Consider the following 6,000-nt stretch of genomic DNA (forward strand, 5'->3'; position numbering starts at 1 on the left):
GTGAATTGCTTTTCTCTTGCTGCTTTCAGAACTTGCTCCTTCTCTTCTATGTTTGACAGTGTGATCAGTATATGTCTCGGAGTGGGTTTTTTTGGATTTATTCTATTTGGAGTTCGCTGAGCATTTATGATTTGTGTATTTATGTTGTTTAGAAGATTTGGGAAGTTTTCCCCAACAATTTCTTTGAATACTCTTCCTAGACCTTTACCCTTTTCTTCCCCTTCTGGGACACCAATGAGTCTTATATTCGGACGTTTCATATTATCTATCATATCCCTGAGGTCCATTTCGAGTTTTTCAATTTTTTTCCCCATTCTTTCTTTTATGTTTTCATTTTCCATTCTGTCATCTTCCAGGTCACTGATTCGTTGTTCAACTTCCTCTAGTCTTGTACTATGAGTGTCCAGAATCTTTTTAATTTGGTCAACAGTTTCTTTAATTTCCATAAGATCATCCATTTTTTTATTTAGTCTTGCAATGTCTTCTTTATGCTCTTCTAGGGTCTTCTTGATTTCCTTCATATCCCGTACTAGGGTCTCATTGTTCATCTTTAGTTCTTTGAGTAGCTGCTCTAGGTGTGTCTCTTCTGGTCTTTTGATTTGGGTGCTTGGGCTTGGGTTATCCATATCGTCTGGTTTTTTCATATGCTTTATAATTTTCTGTTGTTTTTGGCCTCGTGGCATTTGCTGACCTTGATAGGGTTCTTTTAGGGTTTGTAGACCAGTTGAAGTCCTTATCTCTAATTTATCAGATCTACAGCTTCGTGGAGTACACTTTCTCTAACTAACCAGCAGGTGGCGTCCACGAGCCACCTGTTCTCCACAAGCCAGATCTCCCCTGCTTAGCCTTTTTGGTGAGTGGGGGAGTGAGTCTTGTGGGGCCCAATTGGTGTCCCAAGCTTGCGTGTGTAGTTGGTGTTGCCTGCCCTGTATGTGGGGCGTGTTTCTGGGCAGTCAGGGAGGGGGGGTGGCCCTAACAATCAAATCTCCCTGATGATCCTAGAGTTTTAAAGCTACTGCAATAGTCTAATCCTTCAGTTCAGTCCTGCCACAGTTTGTCTCTGCCACTGACCCACAAGTCTTTGGTATTGGCGTATGGCTCCTGAGACTTGCAAGTGGGCCCCTCTTCCAGGCTGTGCACCCCGGGTCCTCTGTTGAGGGATGACTGTGCTATGTCACAGGTGAGTGCCGTCCCCCCAGGGCAGTTCTGGGCTGCTGGGCTGTGTTGGGAGGCTCCCAGTCTGCTCAAATGATGGCTGAATGGGGCTCTGTTAATTCACACTGCTCCCCCTTCCCAGCTCTGGGACATTCAGCTGAGGTTGCAGGGAAGGCTAATGTCCACGCCCAGTTTTGTGGTGTGTGCCTGTTATTTGAAGCACTTCCGTCACACTGGGTTGTCTGGGGCAGCTCTGGGCTATGGGGCTGGCGATGGGCAGGAGTGTTTCCTGTCCACCAGGATGGTGGCTGTGAGCGGACACCCCCCTTTTCTTGGGAAGTTGTGTTGTTTAGTGAATTTTCTCAGCCACTGGATTATTGCCTTTTGTCTCAGAGCTCTCTTAGTTCTGCTCTTGACTTGACGTGCTCAAATTTCAATTCTTTGAAGCTTTCTGTATTGAGCTTCTTAGAGTAATTGTTTTAGAAAAAGCAAAAAGGATTTAAAAAAAAAAAAAAAAAAAAAAACAAAACCGGCCCTCCTCAGAGATCTAATGGGTTATTGAAATGCTAATAGACAAAGCAACCAGGGCCATTAAGGAAAGGTGCCCAGGGCAGAGAGATCAGCCTTGCTTCGGGATTTGCATATGCGCCTCAAGGCCTGATCTCCGCCCTTCCCCTTTCTGTGTTCACCAGAACTCCAAAAATCCTCTGCTTTTATTTTGGAGTTTTTCGTGTTGTTTTTTTTCTATGCCTGTCTCCTCTCTGCTGGGCTGGCTGCTCTCAGAGTCTCTGGTGTCTGGCCTCAGTCTATCTATGGTTGGAGTTTGAATCAGTAGAATGAGTTTCCGGTAAGAGCAGCCACTGCAATTCTCCCTTCTCCTTCCTGGAGCTGACAGCCCCTCCTCCCCCGGGACTGAGCCTGGCAGGGAGGGGCGCGGGTCCCCTGGCCGCAAAAACTTACAGATTTCGCTGATCTCAGCAGTTCCACGTTTTCATGAGTGTTGTATGAAGTATGCCCAAAGACAGATTGCTCTGTGGTGTCCAGTCCACGCAGTTCCTGGCTTTTTACCTACTTTCCTGGAGGAGTAACTAAAACATACAGCTCACCAGTCTGCCATCTTGCCCCGCCTCTCTAATTATAGTTTTTATATCATACCACTGATCTTCTGAGATCTTTCCCAATTTTTCTACTTTAATCTTAACTCCCCTCAACCACTCCTTATCAAGAGTACTTTAGGGACCTCCAACTCTACTCTTAAAGAAATCTGTATTTTTATACTTGGTCATAATCAGGATCTACAGTGATTGGTGTTTTCCTTGTCTATTTTTTGCACTAGAGAGTGAAATATTTGAAGGCGAAGACTGTCTTATTTGCTTTTGTGTTTGTCATCATGAGCACAGTTTGTGCCACATGGTGTTCAATAAATGTATTTAGGAATTGCAATAATGGAAGGAATGAAATACTTTTTCCAACTCAGTTTTCCTTTAAAAATTTCCCATGGTTGCCTTTGAAATATTTACAAGTTAAATAGTACCAGGATTTCCACCTCACTTTAGCAAGTGCTAAAGAGGTGGCTGGTTCCTCCTGGTTAACTCCTGTGTTGGTAAGGAGAATGATGTGATGTGATGCCTCTCTTTCAGGCCATCTACAAACCCAGTGGGAAGTGGAGAAACAAGACAGTTAAAGACAAAATATTTTTCTCAAATATTCAGACAATAGGGTCTGAGTATATTCATACTTTGTGGAAAGATGTTGATTAAGCAGTATCTCTTTAATTTAGGTTGAATAGACAGCAAAACTGGCTAATTAAGGATAAAATACACTTTGGCTATTGCAATGCCCAAATTTCTTACTTTAATTTTATTTTGGTATCAAGTAATCACCAAGTCTGGTTTCTTTTCCACTAGGCAGATACAACTGAAGCATTTGTTAGTTTGGGTCACCCAGATAATTGTCTTCAGTCTCCCTTTCCTGATCAATAAAGTTTCAGGAGATTATTTATTTTCTATGACTAAGTGTAAACAAACAAATTGGTCAGCGAGCAGGTGGGTGGGAAGGGAGCCCTACTGCAGACAGTTCAGGAAAAAAGAAGCAGTCACGCTGCTTATGTGGAAATAATGGTTGGGAGGCTGGTCTTCCTGTTACTTTCAGGAGCCTTGTGATCACTTTGGCCCTCAGGTGTTCAATAACAGCCCAAAAGGTACTCAAGGGGTTGATGCCAGCAATTGGCGTTGCTGAGTACCTGGGAATGAACACTCTGAAGGAGAAAAAAAAGTTATGAAATAAGTGTTGAAAGTAAATTTTGCCTAAATTTAAAAAAAAATCTTGTGATCAACCTGCTCATTACTCAGAATGACAAAGATAGCTCTGCTATCAAATGAGTAAGTCATAAAACATTTGGTTGAGTTACCCATTTCACATTTAAATCCTAGTTAAAAGGAATATATAGTGTGTTCATTTAAAAGAAATAATTTTCAAATTTTCCTTACTTTAGTCTTGAGTCATTTTGCTATTTTCCGTATGAAACATCAATTAATAATGACATTTGTCCTATGTCATTATCCTTTCAACCATTTAAAAATGCACAACTATAATTGTGAAATTTATAGGATGTTAAAACATGGATGCTTAGCTTTTAAAATGTTAAATTACATCCAAAGAGGAAGATAGGCAATAGAAATGTATTTGTTGTATTTCAATTAGCACTGTCAAAGTAAAATAGTTTCTAGACACATTACACAAACATCGCCTTTTCTCTCTAATAAGATAAAATTATTCTCATAATAACTTCAAACTGTTTCAGAATCAATCTACAGGTGACTGACCTAGTGAATATCACTTATAAAATACAGAGGAAGAAAAAAGCGAAACAGTAATTAAAGTGGGAATCGTAAAATAGATTGCCAGTTTGACTATTTGAATGAATCTAGTCAGTTAGCTGTTCAGTTCCAGCAAAAATGAAAGAGAAAATTGTCTGGATTCAAATTCTGAAAAGCAAATTTTATTTGAAATAAGATAAGAACTTAAGAATTCAATTAACTATGATATTTTCTATTTTGAATCTTAACTATAGACTTTGTATTTTTTAATTAAAAAAATAGTACATATAGAAAGGAAAAGTATTGCTCATTTATTTGGTCACCCCCCCCCCATAATAATTATTTAGTTCCTAAAATTTTGGGAAATTTTTGTATACACAATATAACTTCAATAAAGCAGTTCTAATATTTAAAGCTTAAAATTTGCTTGCTCTGGAATATGTCTGGTTTTCTTTAGTTTGGAAAAGGAATTGATTCTGACTTTTTCTGTTCTCCACGTTTTTTATTTAACAACTCTGTTGTGAAGAATTGCCAGTTTTATCTTAAAAGTGCTTCTCAAACTTTAATGTGTTTGTGAGACACCTGAGGATCTTGTTAAAATGCAGCGTCTGATTCAGTAGGTCTGGGGTAGAGCCTGAGACTCTGCATTTCTGACAACTTCCCAGGTGATGCTAATATTGCTCGTGCCTGGATCATATTTTAAGCATCCGGTACTTAGATTGGCTTTTTTCTTCAAATCTCTAGGTGTCTCAAGACTCCTTGAAAACCTGCTTATTGGGCAGAGTTGAGGCCTGACTGCATAGACTGGCCATGAAAAGCATATCATATAATGGAATAATTTACCTTGCCTGATTGTCCTAGTGCTTCAAAAATATTTACTATGGTCAATTTCCTTGTTGATATAAATTTTTAAATATTTTAATAAAAGCCAACTCAGTCTTTTAAAGGAAAATATTCTTCCTTTAAAATTCAGAATTCTAAAAATGAAAACCATGACAGTCATAAAACAAAAACTCTAAAATAATTTAAAAATCTACTTTAAAGAGAAGATAAGAAGGTAGTAGAATTTGTACATTTTGAATGAAACGAATACAATAATTCCCTCAAATCCAAGTAGTAACTAAATATAATCTTTTCTCCAGAAACAGAGTTGTTTTGACTTCTGAATATCAACATCTATCAAAAGGTACCCAGGGCTTCAGGATTTCTGTCTCCATTCCACAGAAGCAGAGTTTTAAATTTATTATAGAACATGATCCTCTCAATAATTCTGGAATGGAAAGTAGTAGTATTTATTTTAACTCTTGATCCAACTTGTAATCTCTGTTGCTATGGTAAAGCAAAAAGAACTAGGATTGTCTTTCCTGCATCACAAGACAGATTTTAAGTTCTAATAAATTTTAAATATTAAAAAAGAGATGTGGGAAGTAAGAAGTATGAGAGATTTTTCATTTGGCAGCATAAAAGCACTTTTGGTTTAAATAACATTCAAGGGCCATACTATTAATAATGGAAACTCCATTCGAGTTTCAACTTCAGCTTGGTCGTATGAGAAGAAATTGTAGACAGAGCTGCTGTGTTATGGACCATGACAGTCTTTTTTTGACCATTATTTTTTGATGAAATATTTAAAATAACGAACATACCTTTTTTTATGGATATACTTTTTGCCTTGACCAATGGTTTAGACCAGTGGTTCTCAAAGCACCTTTCCAGAACCAGCATTGCTTAGGAAATGCAAATTCTCCGGCCCCACCTCAGGCCTACTGAATCAGAAACTCAGGGGGTAGGGCCCAGCAGTCTGTTGAGAGCCTTCCGGGTGATTCTGATGTATGCTAAAGGTTGAGAATCACTGATTTGGTTGGACTAAAGCAGTTGTCCTCAACAGGGGTGACTTTGCCCCCACTCTCCTCCCAGGGACATTGGACAATGTCTGGAGACATTTTGGTTGCCACAGCTGGGGGCTGCTACTGCCATCTAGTGGGTCGAATCCTTGGCTACTGCTTAACATCTTCACGCACACAAC

The sequence above is a fragment of the Choloepus didactylus genome, chromosome 12 (assembly GCF_015220235.1).
Source record: "Choloepus didactylus isolate mChoDid1 chromosome 12, mChoDid1.pri, whole genome shotgun sequence".
Taxonomy (NCBI): domain Eukaryota; kingdom Metazoa; phylum Chordata; class Mammalia; order Pilosa; family Megalonychidae; genus Choloepus; species Choloepus didactylus.